Source organism: Lissotriton helveticus, chromosome 2_2 (assembly GCF_964261635.1).
Source record: "Lissotriton helveticus chromosome 2_2, aLisHel1.1, whole genome shotgun sequence".
NCBI classification, from domain to species: domain Eukaryota; kingdom Metazoa; phylum Chordata; class Amphibia; order Caudata; family Salamandridae; genus Lissotriton; species Lissotriton helveticus.
Window position 1 is genome coordinate 231,677,905 of NC_136060.1, and position 26,440 is coordinate 231,704,344.

The window sequence follows — 26,440 nt, forward strand, 5'->3', positions numbered from 1 at the left end:
CGTACCCCATGTACGGTGGGTGTACGGCACGTACCCCATGTACGCTGGGTGTACGGCACGTACCCCGCATGATCACAGGGGTACGGCGCATACCCCTGCGATCATGGGGGGTACGCGCTGTACGGTGTGTAGGTGATCGTGCGCTTTTCCGTACGAATCGACGTGTACCGTACGAATCGCGTCCAGGTCGGCCGATCGGAATCGTCCGGTCGTACGGCGTCCGTACGAGTCGTACGGAAACGGCTCCGGATACGAATCGTACGGACGGGGATTTTACCGGATCGGAATCGACCCCATTGTGTATATCAGTTTCACATGTTTTGTCCTCTTTGAAGACTCCAAAAGACTATTCAATAAAAAACCCTATAGATTTTGATAAACTGATTCATAAACATTAATTCTGTTAGACAGTCCTGGTGCATTCTCTTCTCCTCAGGTCTATTTTCAATTTATTGTTGCTCCCTCAGGGATGATAAATTCCCCTGATATCATACACAGGTTCCCAAAGTGGGTTGAGAAGGTATTTGACGCACATCAAGATGCCAAGACGGCCTGTGGTGCTACCAGGGAAGGTAATGCGATTCACCTCAGAAATATCCTTTGGATTCTCATGAGAGTCAATCTTGTCATGGTGGTCATATAAAGTAGGAGTTTGATGTATACCTGAAATCCAGCATATTGTGGTATTTGAACCTCACAAAATCATAATGAAGTGAAGACCAGCTAGCCCACACTCACATGTTACAAAACGTTCTGAGGGGTTATGGGTACTATGTAGCTCATTTGAAAGAAACAATATTGTTGCAACATCATCCAGTGCCCTGGGCACCGCCATTTTTTGCTGACTGGTGCTGTTGGTAACAGACTCTGACTGTCCCTGGGCTCTGCCTAACCATGCCCTGGGCCTGTGCTATGCTGAAAACACACTTAGAATACAGTGAAAACACCTACATAAACTAGGGTAGACTATGGGTTAGGGTATCCCTGTGATTGGCACGTCCTCCCCTATAAATCCCTAGTATATAGTAGGGCATGGCAGTTCAGAGGTCAGCAGACCATTCTATACTGTATGGATGTAATGCTGAAGAGTGAAGTCAGTTTAAAAACAGCAGCCCTGTGTTGCAGGACTGTTTTACACATACAAATTGTGCCTAAGCTCGACTTTGGTGTTTGGGGCACTTACTAAACTACAATATTTTGGTATATTATATACCCATGGGGTCTCCCCTATGTGTCCCAGTGGTGGGGGATCAGGCACTTATAAGAAGAACCCTTATAAAATGCATTGGGTTAGAGCAATTGCACATTTAATTTCTCACACTGCACTAAAGTGCTTCACAAAATCGACTTTTGTGTTAGGAGCACTGTGGAGTGAGTATCTGCACTATTGTTACATATTCAGAACATGTAAAGTCTCCCCTAGGTCTTCCCGTGGTGAGGGGTCCTGTAGATACAGGCAGGGTCTTTATGAAATATGTTTTATAAATATAAAGCCCTGGTGTTCGAGAAATTGCCCTGTTCATTTTCCCCATTGCAGATACCCACATAGATTAACATAGCAAGAAGTTATTAACTGATAATTCCTGCCAGGAAAACCCCCAAAATATAATTCAAGGACTCACTAGAATTGTATTGATAAATACAACAATATGCTATTGTTGAATTTATCCTAAAATGTACAGACAGGAAGTTATAAGACTTTCTTGTCTGAAAGCCAAAATGCAACTTTCCAGTGATCTGCCCTGATTGGTCAGATTTAAGTGGATTAGGCGGTATGCTTTGATGAGGTGATAAGTAGCCCATGGGGGGAAAGAACCATTCTGGGAGGAGAGTGTTCTGCTACATACGGATGCTAGAGCAAGGGGGAGGGTTCATAAACAATGGTCTTCAAATGAAGGAGGAGACAGGCAGGAAAAGCCAGTTTCATTCACACCCCTGCTTTTTTAACCCAGCCAGATGGCAGGCTTAAGGAAGGAATGTGCAGATGCCAGGGGGAGGGAGTCTATGTAGATGCACCATCTTAGAGGTGGGTTTAGGCAGATCTTGCTTCTATGCTGGGACTTCAGCCATGTTGAATTTTGGAGACCTACTAGGGCCAGATGTAGGTAAATCTATTTTACAGACTCATAAATACCGAATTTTACCGATTCGGTATTTATGAATCGGTAAAATAGAAGTACTGAGATGTAGGTAAATCCAGATGTGCATTTACCGAATTGGTAATATTCGGTATTTACCGATTCGGTAAATACCAACCGGTAATGCCCATTCATTCCTATGGGCTTTGAAGCCCATAGGAATGAATGGGCATTACCGATTCGGTATTTACCGAATCGGTAAATACCGAATTTCACAAGGGTGCAGGGGGTGTCACTTTGACACCCTCTAGCACCCCCAAAACAGGTTTGGGTGCCATGTGGCAGGCATACATGCCCTAAGGGCAGGTCTGCCTGTCATATGGCACAGGTGTGCATGCACACATGTGCATGCACACCGGAATCGGTATTTTACCATCAAATTGAATTTGATGGTAAAATACCGATTCGGTAAGGCTTGTGGGACTCAGAAGAGTCACACCTACATATCAAATTTACCGAATCGGTAAAAATACCGATTTGGTATTTTACAGAATCGGTAAATTTACCGATCGGTAAATTTACCGATTCTGTAAAAATATGCCCCCTACATCTCAAATTCCATTTACCGGTCGGTAACGGCCGAATTCGGCCGTTACCGACCGGTAAAATCCTACCTACATCTGGCCCTGAGTGCTTTCTGGGAGACCATTGTGCAACACTTTGGAGGAAATTGTCATGCTCTGGGATGTTGCCCTGCACCTCATTGAACAAAAATGCCCTCCTGTGTGACCCCAGAGAACACTGAATATGTATTTGATAGGGACAGTGCCTCTCAGATCTGCTGCTTGAAACAAAAGGAAGGAGAAAGGTTGATGCTGGAAGTTTGATTTGTCCCAACCAGGCCCGTTACTCTGACTGACTGTGCCTGCTGCCCAATCTGGAACTACAGCCCTGTGGATCAAACCTGCTTCATAAGGACTAAAGAGTGGACTCCAGACAAGCTTAAGGTTAATAGAGCTCACCTGGACCAACACCACCAACAATTCAATTAAATTTCTATATTTAATGCGTTTTAGTGCTCTGAGATTGCCCATCCGGACCTATTCACAGGCAAGTGCAAAAACTTCATGATTACCAGATGTGTAATATACCCAATGCATTTTGGTCCTCGTGACCTTCTTCGGGGGTATCTGTGATATTTAAAAATATATATATATCAGTATCTTTATTCAAACTAACAGTTTGAAACGAAGAAAGAACTAGTAAGAACAGCAATACATGGCATTATCATGAAGAAATACCTGGGTGCCAATTCGGCCCCTAAAGGCCTATGGGTACAGAATGCCCTACGCATTTTCCTGAAAGATCTTGTATTTAGGAAAGACTGGTCATCCATATCATGGAAATGCACCAGGGATTACCTGGTACTGATAATTAAGACAGCTACACGGTTAGTAGAAGCTCTCACAATTAAGATTCAAGTGAGCAAAGCTAAACTGAAAACAACGGTTCACATCTCGGTCTACAAAAAGAAACTGGAGGAAATCAATAAAAAGATTAATGAAACAAAGGAATATATCACTCAGAACAAGATCCAGAAACTAAACAAAGATCTAAAGAATTTTTCAATGGAGAAAATGCACCCCTGTTCAAGAGAGGACTATGTACCTCAGGACTACAGAGAAGATGAAGATTCCTCCGTAGACAGCTCCAACAACAACTCCGACTGGAGTAGTGATGACGGTACCACCCCGAGGAGATGTAGAGGCCAAAATAGATGCAACCAACGTCAGAGCATGAATTCTTGGCAGACCCCGAGATATTTTAATTACCCACCACAGAATTACCAACCACCAATACCTAACTTTCCTGGTTGGTATAACCCTTACTTCCAGGGCCCCCCAACAATGGGCCACATAATGACCACTCAACCACCACCTCCTTTTTTAGGGAGAGGCCCAGGACAACAGAGAGGAAGAAGAAAAGGGGTAACCTGGAACGTACAAGGAAATCGGATGTTCACACGGAGCATGACCAAGGAACAGCCAGGAACCAGTTTGATGAATCACTGGTAGTCAACCTTACAGAAATCTCACTAACAGTGGAACAAGAGAAGGTCTTAAGTAAAGGATTAGGCTTTGTCCCTACTCCACCCCTCAACATTTTCAAGCTGAGATGCGAGATGGGTGAGTTTTGTAGGAAAATAAAACTCAAAGCCTTTTTTGAAGGCAAAGATGAGGAAGCAACAATGAGTGACACAAATCTAAGGCCAAAATCGACTTTCTGTCCATCTACCCATCTGGTGCCAAAAGAGATACAAGCCTTCGAATAAGCCATCATGCAAGAAGTTGAAGATCTGAGGAACACTGCAAAGAAACCTTTTGTCAATATGACCAAATTTGAAAAAAGAGCAATGGATGAACTCCGTAACAATGAGAACCTGATCATAAAACCGGCAGAAAAAGGAGGAGCAATTGTCCTCCTCACAAAAAAAGGATATAACGAACAATGCACTACACTCCTTTCTAACCAAAAATTCTATAAGAAACTAACCTCAGATCGTGCCACTAGACTACAGAGAACAATTGAACTAATGGTAAAAGAATTAGAAATCAATCAATAGATCTTGAAACAGGAAGCAGATTTTCTGAGAACAAAATCCCCAAGAGTACCATACTTCTACTCCTTACCAAAAACACACAAGAACAAACACCCACCACCAGGACATCCAATAGTGTCCGGCATTGGTTCTGTCACAATTCACAGACCAATTTCTAAGACCATTAGTGCAGAGCACAACTGTATATCTCAAGGACACACGTGTCCTCCTGAACCTACTAGATGGACAACTATATGACGAAGACACCATGTTCCTAGTAGGACTAGACATAGAAAGCCTTTACACGAGTCTCCCTCAGCAGAAGACTCTAGACACCTTGGAGGACATTCTCTTCACAGACACTTGGGAACACAGAACACCGAGACATTTTGTACTAGAGTGCTGTAAAATAGCCCTCACTGAGTACTAAGGGGAGAGGAGTTGGCCTAACGGCTAGGGCGCTCGACCTTGGACCTGGGGATCTGGGTTCGAGTCTCGGTAACGATGCCAAAACCTCCTGTGATTGTGGGCAAATCACCTAATCTCCCTGTGCCTAAAATGAATGTGTGTCCGTCCTCATTTAACGTAACTGGTGCTATGTAAAGCGCTCTGATACCTGATTCGGTTCGGGTCTATTTCGCGCTATATAAAACTCTGCAAAAAAAACAGAACTATTTCGAATATGAGGGGACCATGTTCGGACAATGCCATGGCACATCTATGGGCAGTACATTTGCTCCAAGCGTGGCAGGGTTGCATGTGAGTGCCTTCGAACAAGAACACATTCCCAATCCAGACAATCCATACCTAGATGGCATCAAACTAAGAGAACTAACAACCTAAAAGACATGCTGGTACATACAAGACCCAAAACTACAAAGAGGTGCAACACCATTTTGACAACATGGAACCTGAACCCAATAACAGGACACTATCCTTGTGGTGGATGCTCGGTATGCAAACTTACACGTGTGACCAAAAATCTCCAACTCCTCCCCAATTACGTAGTCACACGAACTGTAACACCTCACATGTGGTGTATATGATTGTTTCCCCCTGCGACCTAAAATATATAGGAATGACCTGCTGCAAGGTCAAACAACGTATCATCGAACACAGGAGCAACATCACTCACAAAAAGGCCACCACGAAGATGAGCAGACACTTTATAGAGTTCAACCACTCCACTGAAGACATTACCTGGGTAGTTTTGGAGATCCTTACTGTCAAAAACTACAACGCAGAACGAGTCCTATATGAAAAAGAACAACGCTGGGTCTACCGTCTAAAGACAGATAGGGAAGGAATGAATGATAACATTCCATGGCATTCCCTCGCATAAGATTAACTCAGAATAACAACATTGACCATGATGCATTGACTCAAGTATGTGATCCCCTTTTTTTGATCTTATGTGTTATTGACAAACAGCATAAGCAGAAGACATACACCAAAATTCGATCCTTTAAACTGCTCCACTATAAATTAAAGCGTTCCGCTTTAAATATTAATAACATCATTGATAACATTACACTCTTATAAATAGCAATATTTCACCAATCCAAATAAACCTAAAATCTTCCATGCCAACCAACAATGCCAACCACTATGCACACATAGTCTCTCTTTACTGTCAACTCCAAGAGTTGTTAAAACCAGTCTGACACGGGAGTGCGTCACCCGAGGAACCAGAGGCAGCACAAGTCCCAGTGACGGCAGCACCAGTAAGACATGAAATGGTTGTCCGCCCGAAAGAAAACTGTAAGTAAACGTTGCCCGATTGATAGCTGTGTATTTGTTGTTTTTTTGAACATCAGCAACAGGTCCGCCAAGCTGGTTGAATTTCCTGATGATGTCAGAGTCAAAATTATTTAAGGTAATAACGGCCGCGAGTGTTTGTCACGCCTTCCGTTATCATGCAGGCGTGATATTCAGTTTGTCCAGGGACGCATTCGATACCACAAACTTTAAAATTCTATGAAGAAATACGTTTGACAACAGCTTTTGTAAAATTTCTGCGCTTACGAGTCTGCCTTCAACAGAAAACCGCTACCGACCGCGGAGCACAATGGCGACTTGTTTATCTAAAAATCTGTTTATATACTGTCATTTCAATCTACAACATGCGTTCTTAGGCTCATTAGTCTCTGCAGATAAACAATGAGCTATGATTAGAACATGCAAGTTAGTAATTGTAAGATAACCGCTAGCGATCACATAAACATAAGGCTGTTTTTCCCTCGCATTTTTTATAAATCACTTCTTTTAAAATACTGACTTAAGATACAGTCCCATTGTTAAATATCACGAGGCCAGCACCAGCAGCGCATTTTTTTTATTCAATCCGCACAGACGATACAGCTACTGAAAGATATGCCGCCATTCCTCACACTGCTTTCTTTCTATATAAACAACTGTTTTTGAAGCATGAGCTTAAGGATACACTAAACGACCATTAGAATTGATCTCCTTGCAAGCATCGCGTAGACACGACTCTGAATAGATGTATTAATTTATTCCCTTATTCTCTGAATCAGTATTCACACCCTGTTGAGCAAATGACTCAACTTTATTAGGCCCTATACAGTGTATTCTTGGTTTACAAGTTAAGTAGAACATCTGCCTTTAGACACCAAAAAAAAACCCTATTCTTCTCCCTTGCCCGTTAACCAGCGTTAACACACACACCATGTTCGCAGAATGAACTATGTGATTTGATGTCAATATAAACTATACTGCTACAGCTATGATGACATATGTTTATATTACTGTACAATTCTCTTTTCCTTTTAGGTACAGATAAAACTTATCTACCTACAAACTATAAAGGTGGTGACTAGACCATTTTAATACTATTAGGAGCCACAAAAGGCTCTTAAAAGACTGGTCCTGAGGAAAGCCTCTAGAGATAACAGGAGGCTGAAACATGATGACCGTTTTCACCAGTGCCTAGGGCTAGTAACTGGCCTCAAGACGCACGCTTCTGTTTTTAACTTCCTATACCAACGATCTGCAGAACAAAACATGAGAGACATGGTATAAGGAATTTTATTTCACACTCACCTGAGCACCAGCACGCCCTCTTTTTTATTTCTGGCCACTACTGTCACAACAGTTGGTCTTCCTCCCTGTGGAGGTCAGCATAACATACCAAGGAAAAGACCCAATGATAATGCTGTTGCGACACTGAATGGCGGAGAACCAAGATATACCGCCTAGCGCCTGTGTTCGCATATGAGTTTTTTTTACAACCATGGCTTGTCCCACATTATCATAGACCCTGGCAACACAGGACAAATGGTTCATTCTCCCCCATTTTGATTTTTTGCTCCCCCACTTTTACTCAGTTTTTTTTTAATATAATGTTTTTATCCATTGTTGCTGTTGCTAAATAAAGTCCTCCTATTCTTCTTATTGCTCCTATGCTATATACAACTGTTAAATAAATAAAAATCTTTGCCTTTGCAATGTCCAACTACCAGTTGAATGGAATAGACAAACAGACATTACTTGAAAATACTACAACTCAACTGTCAAGTATTACTAATGGTAATACACAAACCACCCACTTCAAGCTCCGAGCAAATCCTCTTGTGTTGCAGAGCGAGACATCACCTACTTTTTTGTTGTGTGTATGTGCGTGGGCATATTTCGGAAACATACAATATGTCTTTAAGTGTGTGTAGAGTAGTGTTACACCAGGATGTATATTTAAAATTCTTCAGCAATGTACAAAGTTGTAATTTTGTATGTATGTGCATCTATTATGTTTCCAATATTATACTATGATTTGTGTAGGTGTTTTTAATGGTTGCAGTTACATGAGCTTTTTTAACATGTATTTGTTAATATTTGGTCAATGTTTAATAGTATTTGAATAGGTATCTGCAATGTTTACAGTTGTATTAACATTTTTTTTACATTTTCATAGATATTTTTATTATGGTTTCGCATCATACATCTGAGATAGTACCAAGGCCCCCACCCTCCCTGTGGTGGCGGCGAAAATCTCACAATGAGGAAGTCACATGACACTAGGACTCTAATCAAAATTGAAAGAGATGAAGAGCCCTTATGGAGGCAGGACATACAGCAGATGGAAGGCCTCGTGAAAGGAAGGAGACCAGGGGGCCGCACTTAAACTCAAAGGTATTATAGTTATCTCTGAAAATGTCAGACATACGCTCTAAGCTGAGCAATTTCCATAAGCGAGAGTGCCAAAGGGAAATGGCCGGAGCCTCCTTTATCTTCCAGGCGGCCGCCAAAGTAATCTTAGCTGCTCCAATACATAGCCACATAAATGTTTTATCGGCTTGGGTCTGGTATTCTAGGGAGGGGTTACGAAGCCCCAAAAGGATGCCTGCCATGGTAGTAGGGATGGGATATCCCAATATATCTTTTATGTGAGCCAAAATCTCCTCCCAAAAGGGGCAGATAGTTGGGCAATCCCACCATATGTGTTGAAAGTCTCCTAGTAGCCCGCACCCCCTCCAACACCTATCGGAGGTAGCAGGAAAGACTGATCGTAATTTGGAAGGGTGCAGGTACCAATCCACCATAGTTTTCAAGTGTGCCTCCCTAAGCTCTGTGGAGTGATTAAATCTTGTAATATCGGACCATAAGTGTGCCCATTCCTCTTCAGCGATAGGACGGTGTATCATATCTTCCCACATGGACATATAACATGGGCGTGGGATCAGAGCAGTTTTGAACAGGAAGCTATATAGAAATGAAATCACCCCTTCATAGAGGTGGTCTTGGTGAGAAAATCTTTAAACTTTGTGAGAGGTCGAGTGGCAGCGTCTCGTACATAAGGAGCAAGGGCCCAGTGCATCAATTGGGTATAGTGGTATCTTTCTGTGTGTCCAATTTCATAATCCCTCTTACCATCATCAAAAGTAAGAGGGTCTAAATTGTGGAATAGGTGTGTCAGTGCCAAACAGCCTTCCTCTCTCCAGGCATCAAAGGGTCCCTCAAATAGAGCCGAGTGGAATGCGGGGTTAAAGTGGATCAGTGTGAAGGGGAGGGGAACGAAGTCCACCTATCCTCACCTGAGATAGAGTCCCACACCTTAAGGGTGGTGCGTGTGGGAGTGCTGATGTATGTATTTTCAGGCCTATCCTGTCTAGGGCACCAGACCAAATCCCAGATTGTCCTTCCCGTCATTCTGCGGTCCATGTGCAACCAATGTTTTTCAGATTCCTGTTATGACCACTCAACTAACACCCTTAACTGTGCAGCTTTATAGTATAATTGAATATCTGGGAGCCCAACTCCCCCGTCTTTGCGAGAATGGTGCAGTAAAGAGTAAGATAAGCGAGCACGGCCCCCCTGCCAAATAAAGAGTAAGATCATGGCCTTCTCCTTTCAAAAAAATTCACCCTCCAGCTTCATAGGTAAGACTTGTAACAAGTAAAGGAGCTTAGGTAGCAGAATGATCTTCACCGCGTGAATGCGACCTAGCCATGACAGAAAAAAAGGGGTTTCCATTTTGTGAGTTCTGTTTGGATGAGTGCAAGAATGGGAGGGAAGTTGGCAGCATAAAGACCCTCAAGTCTCGGCATTAGTTGAACCCCCAAGTATTGGATGGAAGACGTAGCCCACTGTAGTGGAGTAAGGGCCTGGAGGACTTCTGCAGGTGGGATGTTGATGTTGAGTATATACGATATATCTATTTATTTTTTTAAGTTCTTCTATAGCGCTGGAATCAATCCCGTAAGGGTATCTCCGCGCTTTGCCAGCTATAAAATCATCAGATAGTGCATTATAAGAAATTAAAAAGACGGGAATGCTTCTTGATAAAGAAGGGTCTTTAAAGTCTTTCTGAAGGACAGGTGGTTGTTGGTCATTCTTACATCAGCGGGAAGTTTGTTCCATAAGGCAGGTCCAACCGAGGAGAAAGCACGGTCTCCTTGTCTGGATTTCTTTGTGGTAGGAGGTTTTAGAAGGGCTTGATTGCTTGAGCGGAGAGACCTGCTGGGCTGATACAACTCAAGGGATTGAGACAGATATTTGGGACTTGCTCCATAGAGGCATTTGTGCACCGTGCAGCATATCTGAAAGTTGATACGCTGCCGTATGGGAAGCCAATGTAGTTCTTTCAACAAGGGCTTAGATGGAGTCCTAGCTGGTGCATTCATGACCAATCTTGCTGCTGTGTTCTGGACTATCTGCAAACGACCCACTGCATCTGCATTTGCTAATGTCAGCAGGCCGTTACAGTAGTCCAGACGACTGGTCATCAAGGCCTGTACAAGTGTCTTCCTATAGGTGGCAGGGAGATACGGGAAGACACGTCTAAGTAGGCCGATGGTGTGGAAACACAACCCTGCGATGTAATTGGTGTGTTCCTTCAAGGTCAGCTTTTGGTCCAACTTCACCCCTAGATTCTTTACATGAGGTTTGGATGTAGGTACTGGTCCAAGATCTATTGGCCACCAGTCTGGGGACCAGAGGAGACTCGCCTTGCCAAAGAGCATGACCTCTGTTTTTGTCACATTACATTGGAGGCAGTTCACAGCCATCCAATGTGACACTGCCCTCATACCCTCAGCAAAGTTCTCCTTGACTTTAGGGCCAAGGGAGCTGAAAGGGTATAGGAGCTGGGTGTCATCAGCGTAGGAGACCGGTATGAACCCATATTTCCTCACAATCTCAGCAAGGGGGGCCACATATACATTAAACAATGTAGGGCTAAGGCATGAGCCCTGTGGCACCCCCTTCGTGAGCACCCTTGAGATGGAACGAAAGGAGCCTAGGCTGATAGATTGTGATCTCCCGGAAAGAAAGCTCTCCAACCATGATAGTGCTAAGCCTCCGATTCCAACTCCCTGCAGACGGCTGAGAAGGATGTTGTGGGACACGGTATCAAAGGCTGCGGACAGGTCCAACAGCACTAGAATCATAGAACCACCTCTGTCCTGTGACATTTTGATCTTATCTGTCACAGATAGAAGGGCTGATTCAGTGCTGTGGTTGGGCCTGAACCCAGATTGAGATTGGTCCAGGCCCCCTGTCGCCTCGATGAAGCTGGAAAGGATGTTGTTAGCGTGTTTCTCTGCCAGTTTGCTGATGAAAGGAAGGAGAGAAATCGGGCGGAGGTTGGAGAGTTCTGACCAGGGCCAGGTGGAATTTTTGCGTATGGGGTTCACTACCGCTTCCTTCCAGGAATGTGGGAGTTGTCCCTCGGCAAAGGAGAGATTGAGCAGTTTCTGGATGGGGGGTCCTAATATCTCGCTCAGAGGGGAGATTAGTTTAGCGGGTATCAGATCAGTAGGAGAGCCGGTCTTTATTTGATTGATAAGAGTAGTCAGGTCTTTAATGGTTATTTCTGGGATTGCAAGAAGAGTATTCCCAGAGGTCACCATTGGGAGAATTTCATGGACCTCGGTTTCCAGGGGACCTGAGACTGCAGTGATTTTCTTATATATCCCTTCTATTTTGTCCTCAAAGAACTGAGATATTTCATCGCATAGAACTTGAGTGAACGTATCTGGGCTCTCACATACTACGGGATTGGTGAAGGTTTGAATGATTTTAAATAGCTCTCTTGTAGAGTTGCCCGCCTCTGCAATTTGGGTGGTGAGACTTATTTTTCTTGCTTTTTTTATGTTTTTGTAATAGGAAGTCATAGCCTCCAAATACCGGTTCTTGTCTTCCCCATTGCCTGTCCGTCTCCAAAGTTTCTCCAGTTTTCTACATCCCTGTTTTTCTGTTTTAAGGGCCTCAATATACCATGCTTCCCTTTTAGCTGAGGTAGGTTTTTTCACATTTTTCTGAGGAGCCAGAGTATCAATGGCTGTCGCCAGTGTGGAGTTAAACTTTGAGAGAGCAGTGTCGATGTTATCGGAATTTGAGAGTATAGGCTGTTTCCATGTTTGTGTGAGCCTGGCAGGAGTAATTTTATGCCATGGTCTACGTTTGGTGGAATGAGTGGCAGGGCGATTTATGGGATTGGATAGGTGTGGTAAAAGGAAATCTATCATTTTATGGTCAGACCAGTAGATGTGCTTAGGGGGGTGGCAGTGGACATTGGGATGGGTAGTAAGGATCAAATCCAGAGTGTGACCACCTGAGTGAGTAGGTCCACTATTTCGGGGATGTAGACCTAAAAGAGAAAGATCTGCCAGGAATACATTCGTATCAGGGTGATCATCAGTGTCAATATGAAAATTAAAATCTCCAAGTAAAATAAAGTTCTCGTTAGCTTTCATGTGGGGGGCTAACAATTCAGTGAGAGCAAGAGAGAACCCAGCATTGGGTCCAGGCGGTCGGTAAACTAGTGCTCCTTTCCAATGTACCTTGGGACTGATTTTTAAATAAAAAATTAATACTTCCATGGTAGGTAGCATCACTTGTTCTAAGACTCTAATATTCAATGTGTCTCTATATATGATAGCTATCCCACCTCCTACCTTCTCAGGGCGGTCTTGACGAAGAATTTTATATCCCATGGGTATCCCTAGGGTGATAGTAGGGATAGTATGGGGTTTCAGCCATGTTTCTGTTAGGAAACATATCTCAGGCTGAATGCTGTAAATGGTGTCCCATAATTGAATATGGTGTTTAGGGAGTGATCTGACATTTAACAAAAAGCTTTTCCAGCCTCCCTGGAAGTCTATACTGTCAATAGGCCGTACAGCAGTGATGTAGGAGTGAGTAGCTTGGAATCCGCATTTAATGCAGGAAAAGGGACCCTCTGGACATCTTAGCGTTCTATTTGTGCAGCTATTATTCCCCTGGGGTTGCAGCATCTTAAGAGCGTGTGGAGCATACCTGATACTAGGGGTAATCATTGGGCAGTCCATAGTAATAAGGGGCAGAGTGGCTGGCCCCTGGCCCCGTCCTGTCGCGGACGGGCGCAGACGGGCCACTCTTTGGCTAGTCTTCGGCGATGTCTTCGGCTCTCCTACGCGCGAACGCTGCGCGCTCAGGAGGGGGCGTTAGCCCTGGCCGCTAGAGCGCTAACCGCTCAGCGAAACCGGAAGGGGTGTTCTCCCTCCCCGGAACACAATCACGGGGAAGCGAGCGCTCAGGAGTCTAAGCCTCAGGTGATGTTTCAGCGTGTATGTGCGGGTGTGTGCACCTTTTAAATTCAAGTGTCACAGATGTGTAAATTTTTAAAATCAATTCACAATTTTAGCAGGTTTAACAGGTTTAAAATCTTATGCATACGCAACACGCGAGGACTGATAATACAGGCTGATGGTCCCAAGCAGGCCAGCGGGTCCGGGAAACACTGCCACTGTCCCCCTACCGCAGCGCGGGAAAGCACAGCTCAGCCTAAATAGCCCCGTCAGCCCTGGCCGCTAGAGCGCTAACCGCTCAGCGAAACCGGAAGTGGTGTTCTCCCTCCCCGGAACACAATCACGGGGAAGCAAGCGCTCAGGAGTCTAAGCCTCAGGTGATGTTTCAGCGTGTATGTGCGGGTGTGTGCACCTTTTAAATTCAAGTGTCACAGATGTGTAAATTTTTAAAATCAATTCACAATTTTAGCAGGTTTAACAGGTTTAAAATCTTATGCATACGCAACACGCGAGGACTGATAATACAGGCTGATGGTCCCAAGCAGGCCAGCGGGTCCGGGAAACACTGCCACTGTCCCCCTACCGCAGCGCGGAAAAGCACAGCTCAGCCTAAATAGCCCCGTCAGCCCTGGCCGCTAGAGCGCTAACCGCTCAGCGAAACCGGAAATGGTGTTCTCCCTCCCCGGAACACAATCACGGGGAAGTGAGCGCTCAGGAGTCTATATTAATTTTAAACCCTGACACCCCTTCAAAGCGTTCAAGTTCAGAGTGTAAGTTAGGGAGGGAGGTAGCGGGCTCAGACAGGGAAAGAAGGACATCATCTGCGAATAAGGACATTTTATGGGACTCCCCAGTGAAAGGCAGCCCCGTAATTCTGGAATTGGACCTGATCGCCAAGGCTAATGGTTTTATGCTGAGAGCGAAAAGTGAAGGTGAAAGGGCTCTGGAGTGTTGAAAAGAGGACAATAGTACCCAATTGACTACTACTTTAGAGTGGGGGTGGAGATAATTGGCTCTAAACGTGGTGAGAAATCTAGGCGAGAAGCCAAATGCTGTAAGTGTTTGTAAAAGGTATGGCCAGTCTACCCTGTTGAAGGCTTTTTCAGCATCTAATCCCACCAGGACCGTAGGAATATGTCGTCTATTAGCCTTTTCTATCAAATGTATAATTCGGCGGGTGTTATCGTGCGTTTGACAGCCTTTAATAAAACCTGACTGATCTGGATGTATGAGACTGGGCATAAGGTCATTCAATCGTTTGGCCAGAATTGAGGAATAAAGTTTTGCGTCTAAATTTAAAAGGGCAATCGGCATGTAAGATGCGCAGTGCTGGGGGTCCTTCCCTGGTTTGGGTATCACCGAAATCACGGCCTTGGACATGGTGCCGGAGGCCATGCCTTCCTCCGCCATATTGTTAAAAAGTCGAGCAAGGTGGAAGCTAATATACAGGACAAATGTTTTATAAAAGAGTGCAGTGTAGCCATCCAGCCCAGGAACCTTGTAGGGCTTCAGGGCTTTAATGGATGCAGTTACGTCGTCCTCCGTGATAGGGGCCGTAAGCAATGCATTCCATTCGTCCGACACCTTAGGAAGCAGCAATGTCTGAAGGGAGTCTCGTTGGGCATCCGGGTCTAAAGTGTCCCCAGAGTAGAGATTTTTATAGAAAGATCCAAAGAGTTCAGCTTTTTCTTCATCTTTATATGTAACGTTCCCCATTGGTCCCTTAATGCCACCTATATATTCTCTCTCTCGAATGTCTCTCAATTGCCTGGCAAGTTGTTTACCAATTGTATTGCCCTGGGTGTATTGTAGGTGTCGTAACTTGAGGAGTGTAAATTCCGTCCTATTATTATATATGGCCCTAAGTTTGCCTCGGAGTGCCATGAGGTTGCGTAAAGTTTGGCTTGTGGGGTTGAGTTCATGAGAGCGTTCAATAGTAAAGAATTCATTTTCCAGTTGTCCTCTCTCATTAGCCCTTTGTCTGTTCAATGCCGCATTGAGAGCAATGCATTACCCCCTACTGAGAGCTTTAAATGCATCCCAGGTCTTGAGCTCTGAAGTTTTCTTTTGGACCATTAGTCTCGAAGAAAGCTGTGGTAGCCTCTCTTAGTTTAGTACAGGAATACCTATCTCAGAGCAGCCATGAGGGAAAGTTCCACCTGGAGGGAGTCGGGGCGTTTCCATACCAAGTGAGGCTAATGGATAGAAGGCTATGGTCGGACACCGCAAGTGGAAAAAACGTGGTATCTTCTAAGGCACCTGTAGGGATTGACTAGTAAAGATATAATCGAATTGTGAGTGTGTACGGTAGACATTCGAGTAGAAGGTGTAATCTCGCGTCTGTGGAAATAGAGTGCGCCAGGTGTCCAAGAGACCCAATTCATGGAAGTGTTGTTTTGTGTCCCCCGAAAAAGAGCCCATGTCCGAGCGTTGTGTGTGCATACTGTCCAAGTCTTTCTGCCAAATCAAATTGAAATCATTTGTAAGGATTAGGGAACCTTCTACAAAGTCTGACACCATCCCCAAAAATGTATGTAGAAAGGCCATCTGCCCAGTTTTGGGGGCATAGACTACCGCAGAGGTACAGAGTTTCCCCCTTAAACGCCCTTTAATCATAATCAAATGGCCTTCCTTGTCACCCTGGACTCCAATCGGTTAAAATTGTATGGAAGAGCGGACATGACGCCCACCCCTCAATGTTTCGTGTGGGCTGAGGACCTACATATTAGTGGGAAATGTTTGTGTTTCAGGCGTGTGTCCTTGGCTCTGACTAAATGTATCTCCTGTAACGCCACTATGTCCAGGTGCTGATCAACAATGTATTTCCATACCCTGTGGCGTTTTGGGGGGGAATTAAGCCCTTTAACATTCCAGGTGCCAATAGTAATCTGCATTATGTCCAATTTAAAACACTACAGCTCGCCCATAAGCCCGCCTGCCCCGCAAGATCCTTGTGTCCGAACTATCCTTCTGAAGGCATGTAAGACCCCTAGATTTCAGCTGCGTTATCCCAGTAGTCAAACATCCTTGCAAACACACTAGTCAAAAAGCCGCCACTACATCCCTCTCAGACCCAGCCCTAATCCCTAAACAAAAGAGAATAAACATAACCAAGTATACAGTACAAACATTACAGTTGGTCCCCCTGCAGGGCAGGAAAAAGCCCTTAGGACCCTGTCCACTCCTGCCCCGATGTAACGCAGAAATTGTGCGGCTAACTGAAGAATTCTGATAAGCTATCTTAAAATTAAGTCCATGTCCAAATAAATGCTTCTGTAATGTCTTTGCATGTGTGGATAACATATGAAATATCATTGTGGATGCCTGATCTTACCCGCAATTAATACCAACCTCTCCTGTCATCAATAATGATCTGGTAGAAAAAAGGAAGCAACATAGGTCTTACTCAGAAAGACTTCGATGTCCATGACCTCCCCCGCCTTGACTATGAGACTGAAGCATGCAAAGTGTGAACATTTGATGAGCTTGAATTAAACACAGATGTGGAAGGCCAAGTCAGAGCTGACCTCTGGTGCGTGTCTCCAAATGGTGCTAGAGGCATTAAGGAGCTCAGTCATTACCCAAAAGTTTGTAAAGGCACAATCTGTAATGCAGATTATTAGTGCTCATCCTCACCCCCTGCATGATCCAGCAATCCGTGTTGAAGCTGATATAGATGCACGTGAAAATTCTCCACTTTTACCTTGTGAGGGAGTTTCCTCTTTAGAGGGGAGGCCCAGCAGATCTATTCCCTCCTGCAAGTCGGTGATATGGCTCCGCTTATTATGATATTCAAATGAGAGCCCCAATGGATAGGTCCATCTGTACCTGATTTTGTCATCACGCTGTTTAGTGGTAACGGGCCTGAGTAGTTGCCTCTGTGCAAGGGTGGACGGCAATACATCCAGGTAGATAGTGCAGGAGTGACCCTGAAATGAAAACAGAGTTGTTTGTCCTAGCGGCCTGAAGAATTGCCTCTTTGACTTTAATGGAGTGGAATTTTGCTCGGATGTCGCGAGGCCTCTTCTCTCCGTGTTGTAAAGCGCCCACTCAATGTACTCTGTCCAGTTTTATTTTAAGAGCCTGTGGGGCTAGAATCTCTGACAAAAGACCCACCAGGAAAGCCTCCAGGTCAGGCCCCTCTGTGCCCTCCTCCAGGTTTCTTATGCGTAGGTTCTCCCTCCGCGCTCTGTTCTCGAGGTCCTCTGCCTTGAGTTGCTCTTGCTGTAGCTGGTCTTTAAGTGAGCGGACATCTTCCCGGAGCTCAGTAGAGAGCAGTTCTTGTTCCTGATGGTGTGTTTCGAGATCAAGAATTCTGGTGCCCACCGAGTCAACATCCTGCTGTAAGCATGAGCGGATTTTGCGTATTGGCAATCCGCGGATTTGCGGATTTGCATATTTGCGTATTTCAAAAATACGCAAAATCCGCGGATCCTAGCGTATTTTTTTGTTTTTGTGTTCGCACGGGTTTCTGCAAGTTCGCGAGGGTTTTATTGTACAAAACGCTCGCGAACATGCAGAAACCCGTGCGAACACAATGTGCCTACTCATGGGTATTGCGCTCGTGAAAGTCAAGGATGCAAAGTCTATCCAGCATCACAGCTCATTTTCCACGGTAGATTTGGGAAGAAGGCACACCTGTCCAGCCTCGACGACGCTCACGATTGTTTTTGGGCTAATGAATGAGTCACTGAATTTGAGCATCAACTAGTTCGAGCGACCATGTGTGTGTTACTATGCAATCGCCCCGAAGGGCGCAGGGGTCCCTTGAGTGAGCTGCTGTAGTATTTTACAATGGCGCCAGCAAGCTGCCAGCGCCGTTGTAAAATAGTTACAAAGTTAGCTTGCACAGGAAGCACTTAGATAAAATAAAGCAGCACCTGCTTCGTTTTATCTAGTGGTTCCTGTGCAAGCTAACTTTGTAACTATTTTACAACGGCGCTGGCAGCTTGCTGGCGCCATTGTAAAATAGTTACATGAGTGGGGGTTCAACTTTTGAACCCGTTACGTCCGCGGATTTTTTTTTCCGGATTTTGTGGGAAATCCGTAAAATACGCGGATTGCGGATTCCCCAAAAATCCGAAAAATCCGTGGGCGTAACGGATTTTCCGCTCATGCTTATCCTGCTGTAGGGCGATCTGTCAGGTCTGATCTCAGTTGATCAATAGAGGATTTGATATCTTGACTAATGTCACTACGTAGTTCAGTTTTAAGGTCTTTAAACATGGCCAGGAGGTCGGTCTTCGTGAGGGCCACTGCTGTCGCACCTGCATCGCCCCACAGCATGGAACGTTTTTCTGTGGCAGAAAAGAAATCCGAGAGCCTATTCGGTGGTTTGCTCGTTGATTTCTTATGTCTTAGGCGGCATAAGGCTGAGACCTTCAAAGCTGTGCAGGAAGAGAGTGATCGGGATGTCGACTGAGGAGCGTCATGAGGTGGCATCCGAAGCATTAATCTATGCGCTGTGAAGTGTTTGCGCTTCTAAGTTAATGCAGGGTTCTTTACTTTCATAGTGCTTCCCAATCAACCAGCGTGGAAAGGTGGGCAGCGCAGCCACGTGAGACTGTGAAAGCAAGTGTAAGCCAACGCTCGCGGGAATACAAAGATCCCTGACAATCCGCTTCCTCGTCTGAGACTGCCCCGGGAAGAGGTGGCTCCAGTGGGGGCAGTGAGGCACCCGACTGGGACTTCTAGAGTCAACAACCCGCACTGCTGTGCGCTACGAGGTCTCACCCGCAGGAAATGAGCAAGAGCAGGATGTCACTGCCGCAGTCACGGGCAGTAGCGTTTCAATACTCAGGTCATCAGTGAGCGCATGGCTGCATCACAGGGCATGTAAAAAAAGAGGGGGAGCGCTAATCCTTGCATTAAACAAGCCCCCCGACATGTGACCCGCTGGCGTCCCTGGGGCATCGGATTGAAAGATCGGTGTCTGCCACCATTTGAGGAGATGCAGCCGCCATCTTGAAATCAGGCAGCAGTAGAGAATACAGCGCTCAGTCGCTGTTAAAGAGGCGCTTTTTCCACCGCTGGTGTCCCATATTCAGTTTCTACCCTTGATGTTGAGGCGCTCCTCGCAGGGTCTTCTGTTTCTTCACCGCCACGAAGAGATCGGTAAAGGTTCCTACTACGCTGACGGCTTGCCGCCATTTTGTCTGTGCCGCGTTCCTTCTGCACGGCAGCGATAGCAAACGGGATACTTACCACAGCAGCCAGGAAATGAAAATGACCTCCATGGGATCCTTATATCTTCCCACACCGAAGGCTCCGTTTGCCTATAGCCGCACTTCTATGCACCAAGAGCACACGTGGACCGGGAGCCGATACGGGCTACGTCCGATCGGCCATCTTATCTAGCCACGCCCCCCGCAGTAATTATTTTTAATATATTTAAAGATATGTTCAGTGTGAAATATATGGGTGAATACTCTGTAAAAATCTAAAATATCTGCATAACTATTTTGAAATTGATTTTATTTTTTTCTTCTACTTTATTTTCAATATGCTTTTACATCTGTACAATGTGCTTATATGTAACCCTGGGCGTAGTACTTTGCTACGCCCACAGAGTGGGCGTAGTGTTGCCTACTTCGCCATTTGCAAAGTAGGCGTAGCAGGCAACACTATGCCCACCCCGCGGATGTGCATTTCTCGTGAGAAATGCGCATGCGCGGGCTGCCGCGCATGCGCATTACTATCCAAGACGGCGGCACGAATCGCGCAATGACAATAGGGAGCCCCGGGGACGCGGCGGACAAGGTAAGTGGTTTTTAATCATTTCTAAAATTTAATTTAAGTATTTAGGGAGGGAGGGCAGGAGGGAGGTGGGTGGCGCGTAGTGGGGCTACGCGAAGTGCGTAGGTGGGCGTAGTTTCTCGCCCACTTCGCGTAGCTTCGCGAAGCCCCACTACGCCCACTACGCCCAGGGTTACTTATATGTTCTACATTATCTGAAATATGACCACCAAAAAGCATAGGCAGGAGTAGGTGGAAATCTTCATCTACACCTCAGTGAATTACATGTTGTAGTATGTGAAGTTGAACTACAAGAGAACTACTTTACAAAATAAAAAAATGGTTTTGTGAACTAGCCACTCTGTGTCTCCTGGTCATTTTAAATAGAGAAATATATTGATAACATCAGTAGTTGATATCACAAAGTGTTGGAGAGTAACTACCCGAAAAAGCAAAGCATAAAATATATAGGTAGTTATAAGTCATATAAGCTGTTAGACCTGGCATCATTGGCGTGAGTCTCCCTTCCATTTTGACAGACTGCCTCCTCTGTTTTGATATGTTTTTGCTGAAATAATGCTTTGAGCACTGTGCCACTGTGAACGGTGGAACACCCCCTGGTACAGAACACGCTAACCCTGATGGTCTGTCCAGATTTTTCAGCCCTAGTGAAGAGAACTCCCAAGGGGAAGGGTAGTTCTCCCCACATTTCAGCTGGAGGGGACACATGTTAGACCTGGCATCATTGGCGTGAGTCTCCCTTCCATTTTGATGGATTTCCTCCTCTGTTTTGATATGTTTTTTGCTGGATTTATGCTTTCGGCACTGTGCCACTGCTAATCAGTTCCACAGTGCAAGCGTTGCTTATGTTAAATTAATGTACTAATTGGTTATTCCATGATTGGGTTATTTGATTTACCTGTCAGCCCCTAGTACAGTGCACCATGTGTGCCCTGGGCTTGTAAATCAAATGCTGCTGGTGGGCTTGCAGCACTGGTTGTGCCACCCACAGAAGCAGCTTGTAAAGTGTGTCTCAGGCCTGCCATTGTAAGGCCTGTGTGCAGTCTAGCACTGCCATGTCGACTTGGCCAAGTGCACCCACTTGCCAGTCCCTAAAGCTTCCCTTTGCTTCATATTAGACACCCCTTTGGTAGGCCCAAGGGCAGGGTACAATGTACGTATAAGGTACGACATGCTCTGATGTGTGTAGCATGTTGTAATAGTGAATTATAGACATTTTTGTTTTTCACTATTGAAGGCAACCTGTTCTCCATAGGTTAGAATGGGCAGTTAGATTATTACATTCATATAATCCTAACTGACTCAGGGAACATGGTAGAAATTTGAATTTAGTATGCCTGAACTCAGAATAATAAAAAACATATTTTAGTGTTTAAGTTTATTTTAATATTCTGTGTTTGCAAATACCACTTTTAGAAAGTAGGTATTTGCTTGCCTTACCATTTGAGCCTGCCTCTGCTGGGATGTGTATTCCTTGTCTGGGTTTGTGGGTGACAGGGCTGGGGAATTCCAGGACACAGACTGGGGCAGCCCAGTGGTGAATAGAGAGATCTGCATCTAGATGGGAGGGAGGAGTTGCACCTGGGACCTGAATAGGGCTAGGCCATTCCTCTACAATGCTGGCTCTGCCCCCTGTGGCTTGTCTGATGTCTCTACCCTGTACTGTGAAAAGAAGAGGAGGAATCATGTCAACAGAGTGCTCCAGAGCTGTATCTTCCCTCCCCTGCGCTGGCTCCACCTCATGTGGGGCGGCTGATGTCTCTGCCCTGCACAGTGAAAGGAAGAAGAGAGTCATGTAAACAAAGTGCTCAGGAACTGGGTAGGACTAGGCAGAGGCCTCTCTGCCTACAGAGAACAAAGGATTTTGGGGTATAAATATTGGGACCCTGATCCCAAGAAATTAGATCACTTCTGGACAAGAAACTTTTCTGCCAAGGAGCAGAACCAAGGAAGCTGCAGGAGTTTGGACTGCCCCTCTGCCAGTGTGTTGTTTGCTGAGTTGGCCTGCAGTGGTTGCTTCATTGCCAAGGGAAAGGAAAAAGAACTTTGTAAAGCCTTTCATCTACAGAATATTCTCCAAAGGCTTGAACTGTGCTTGCCTCCTGCTGAAGTCTCACCTCCAGCTCCCTCCTGAATTTCCTTGCTGGGAATTCTGACTCCAGTCACTTGTGTGCCGCTCGGAGCTGGAAGCGCGATGCATCGAGAAGAAGCATGTCACCGACGCAGCTGAAATCATTGCAACGCCGGAGAAGCAAGCCTTCGTCACATCTCCCTGGAAGCGAGTGTTCTTCGAAGCTGCCTGCTGTCACATCACCGGAGAAGGGTGACAACATCGAGAGAGTCGCCATCGCATCACCGGAGAAGCGTGTTGCAGGGCCTGTCACAGCTTCAAGGTACAGAGTTGTTGCAAGGCTGCCAGGGCGTCATCGCATCGCCGCATCAAGGGCGCCATCTTATTGCATCGCAACCGGATCATAACATCGCATCAAGGCACCATCTTGCGCACCGCAATGGGCCCGCCGGCCGAGAATCTATGCATCACCTCCGCATCGGTAAGGCTCATGACGAGTCCCCTACTCTGCGCAAGCATTGAGGAAGGGCGCAACTGTTCCCCCGGGTCACGGAACCGGCGCATCTACCCTTTTGCCAGCCTTTTGTTCAATTTGCGTTACGCATCCAGGTACTTTTTTGAGAACTTTGTCGCATTTACCAACAACTTGAACTAAGAGACTTTAATTAAATTTTAAGTAATTTTAAGTGTAGTATTGTGGATTTTTGTTGTTTGGGGTCTTGTGTTTAAGTCTATAGAAAGAATACTTATTTTTATAAAACCTGTGTTGTGTCCATCTGTTGTGTTTTCACTGTATTACTGTGTATATTCACAAATGCTTAACACACTGCCTCTGAGATAAGCCTGTCTGCTCGTCCCAAGCTACCAAGGGGGTGAGCAGGGCTTATTAAGGAGTGTAATCCCCTTATCCTGGCTTAAAAGTAAGGGTCCCTATTTGGACAAAGGTGAATACCATTGCCAACTAGAGATACCCAGATCTAACATAAGCTATTAAAGATAAATAGCCATAAGCCATTAACCTGATTTGAAGTTTTCCATGGAAGTGATTCGAGAGTCTTCATAGAAACAAATCTACCAACAAGGCAGTAAGTGGTGACAAAGGTTTGGGGAGGAGGGAATTAATATTCAGTTATGTATCATATAGTAAATAAATAACTGAATCGAGAGGGACGTGTTAAATCTAGACTGATAAAAGAAACAGTAGCAGCCATTTTTATTGTAAATATGAGCAGAAGTCACATAGATGTTAGTAAATTGCACAATAGCTGGGCCTAGAGCAGCCAAGAATCACTAGATTGAGAGCTAATAAGAATAGATTCTTTAAAAAGTTTTAGGGGCTTAGGTGGTCTTATTCCAAGCAAAAGGTGAATTTTGAGGATTTCCACATATTTGTAATGGAAGATAAAGATGTTGCAAATTGTTTCAGCTGGATCTAAGGGACTGATAGTATGGAGGGCTTTATGATTTATGACCGAGTGGACTACACCAGATATTGAACAGGCACCCCCTGCACCTAGGTGAGGGGCTCCCTTAGTTGAGCCACGGGGCTGAGCCTCCTCCGGGCCCTAGGACAAAAAGAAGGGGGGGTTGGTGGTGATGACTTTGTGACATAAGGCATGGAGAAACAAAACCTACAGCAAACTAAACCTAACAAGTATTTAAGGCTGTGCCCAGGGGAGTTTCATTCTCTTTATCCCCTTAGGCTGCAGCCTGCGCTTCAGGAGTGTCGACGACCACCCACCCACCTGGCAGAAGAGCGTGGCTTCACGGAGGCAGAGCACTGACAGTTAACAACAAAGAGGGATGCACAACCATGGAGGTGCAGCCATTGGTTGGACCCCAGGAGGGGGTAGATTACACCTGTGTAGTGTGTTAGCAGGGAGGAGAGACCGACCTGCCGGTGGTCCTGGACTTTAGTGCCCTAACCCACAACGTATGGACTGGGTAGGATCTTGGGGAGGCTGCCTGTGTTCAGGTACCCCGGTGGCCCGGTGCAGTATGCGGTGCCCTGGATATCAAGTAACTGTTGGCTGTAGCGTGTTTGGGCCTGCCGGCGCAAGGTGCGCAGCACAGTAGGCCGTTGGTGGCCGAGACTGACCAGTTCAAATGTACGGACAAGTTCTAGTGTACGGCGGAGTCTAAAAGTTAAAGTGTAAAGTTTAAATGTACGGCCAAGTTGTGTATGGTCGAGTTCAAGTTAATGTGTAATCTTACCTAATTTCCTTGCTGCCATTGACATGTGATGAGGCTAAAGTGTGATGCTGTGTATAATTATTATATATCCAAGAAGGACACCTTTCTTGGAAATGGGCTGTGGTAAATTGCCTAAAGTAAGGTGAATAAAAAGGCTACGCCGTGGACAACAGACCCTGATTCTGAGAGTTATTGGGCATAGCGGGCAGTAAGGTGAAGGAATTTGGGGAGGAGGGAATGTCAGGTTGTGTGCATACTATGATGTATGTTTTTAGAATGCTTAAAACTTAAAGGGATTAGTTAGTAATGCTATATTAAACAGAATATTAGGCAACAGCGGTGATGCTCCTATTGGAGAGCAATGTCTTAGTATCTTCTTAGAAGAATAAAAACGACATTAAAATATAACGTTAGAACTGCATTTTCCTCAAAACGAAAAAATATTAGAAATGTGTACATTAACGGATATTTTGAGTAATTCTTTAGACTATAACCAAAGGCCATTCTATTTTTAATGTTTTTTCTTAACATTTTAACCGCTGTTCGTTTTACATTTATGTAGAGGTCACTAAGATACAAACCAACAGAGAACAATTTAGTTCGTATTATTTTGCATGGAAAAGCGATTCATCACGGAAGCATTTAAAACCGCAAGAAATGTAAAGCGTCAATGGGGTAAGTGTCTGTGAATGTGGGTAGGAGAATACAGCATTTGTTACTAAGGAGACTAATGTTACAGCTCTTTGAACTCGGAGCAGATGGTACATCCTGTGGTTTCCATGAACAACTCATCATTCCGCGCTCGAGAAGCAAAGGGCCGAAGGAGGATTTGTTATGCACAGGCGTGATGCATGCTCCGATGATTAAGGGTCATTGCCCAGCGGGAATATTTTTAGAAACTCGTCTTGGTATTTACAATGTAACACTCTATTCATTGGAGTAATGAACACAGCTCGATTGTAGCTGACTTCAGGGCCTTAAGCGGGCCGGGTCCTGGCAGTTCTGAAAGCAGGTGCTGGGACCGGTCGCTTTCGGGCTCTCCATTTTAGTTTTCACCCTCAAGGTGAATACACAAATCTTAACTCTGCGCCAACACCACCCTGCACTGCGTTTGAGGTAAATTTAAAGAGACTCGTGGTGTTCTTTCACAGTCTCATCATTTCAGAATGGAAGTATTTCCAATATCATATACACCGAAGCTTTATTGTATGCAACTAACAACGACAGGCCAAGCCAATAGTCCTGGCTTGCTGTAGGTGTAATGTTACTTGTATTATATATCTAATACAATGATAGAAGCTGGAAAATACCAGAAGGGCGGCACATTAAGCACAGATTTTTAGCTCGGTGTTAAGACACGCCCTTAATTACATCGACCACGCCCCCTTTTCATCCCTCTTGCTGACTTAATTTCTTGTGCCTTCCTGTACTGCTAACTTCGATCTATTACGTTGATACAAAGAATAGCATGATCATGTAAATCATCATTTGTGCAATCTATTCAGCGCACTTTATTAGTTTCAAGTATTACGTTCGTGATTTCCCATTCCCATGTCTTCGAATGTATTTCATTTAAAGCAACAGATACAAGCCACAAAACTAAAGAATGGATTTGTGTTTGTGTTGGAATAAACAAGTGCAACTGCGTAGTCGTAGTTCTTCATGTGTAGAGCACTGGTACACGTGCGTGCAGCAGGCAATTTTGCAAAAGTTCCTC